Raw genomic sequence first — 1144 nt, forward strand, 5'->3', positions numbered from 1 at the left:
GAGGGCTATCTGCGCTAGCCGTCCCTAATTTAGAAGTGTAAGACTAGAGGAAAGGCAGCTAGTCATCACCATCCACCGCCAACTCTTGGGCTACTCTTTTACCAACGAATAGTGGGATTGACCGTCACATTATAACGCCCCCACGGCTGAAAGGGCGAGCATGTTTGGTGTGACGGGGATTCGAACCCGCGACCCTCAGATTTCGAGTCAAGTGCCCTAACCACCTGGCCTTCCCTCTAGTCTTACACTGCTGAATTAGGGACGGCTAGCGCAGATAGCCCTCGTGTAGCTTTGCGCGAAATTCAAAACAAACAAACAATCGTAAAGCTGAAATTGCCATACAGTCAGAGGATAAAGTTTCTCGCGAAATTTCCTTATCCGAGCTAAAATACAAAAAAAAAAACCTACGTACATTTGTAATCATTACAGATAACAATTTCCATTGTAGTAAAAATCGAAGATACTACGATATTTTTACCTTTGCTGTTCTTAACCTTTAGGTTTTGTACACTAGAGGTTGTTTTGTTACCTATGATCAATTATGGACTGACATACCACCAGTTTACCTCTTGGATAAAACGTGATATTTCGCACTGCTATAACTAGTAGAAGAAAAATAGACTGTTTAAATCACAGGCAACAAACCTCTTACGAAAATTATTCCCCGGGTGGATTTATAAGCTAAATTCTCAGGTTCAGTCTCCCTGATTTGGACAGAGCACATAACGCATGTGTATCGTTTCGCTAAAGAAATCAACCTTTTCCACTTCTTCGGCAACGACCCCTTGAAGTTCGTAGAACTGCAATCCCATTTGTTCCTGTTTGTGCACGTTTTTCTTTTATATTCAATTATAATATTTGCTTAACTATCTACACATATGTTTAGCAACGTTTTATGATAATATTTTAATTACCTTTTTACATATCTGCATAAGATTATAAACCACTTCATTTATTTTTATCTATATTTTAATTATTTCAATGTTGCTGAAACGTTCAGCTCTAAAAAAAATTATTTAAAATTTGTGTAACAGTTAGTATGTGTTATGCACAGAAAATAGTAAAAGAGATAAATCGATCATTTTAAGAACTATGTTTGGCCGGATATACAAATTTGTATCGGTTTTATCTAGCATCTAATTAT

The sequence above is a fragment of the Limulus polyphemus genome, unplaced genomic scaffold (assembly GCF_000517525.1).
Source record: "Limulus polyphemus unplaced genomic scaffold, Limulus_polyphemus-2.1.2 Scaffold1496, whole genome shotgun sequence".
Lineage (NCBI taxonomy): Eukaryota > Metazoa > Arthropoda > Merostomata > Xiphosura > Limulidae > Limulus > Limulus polyphemus.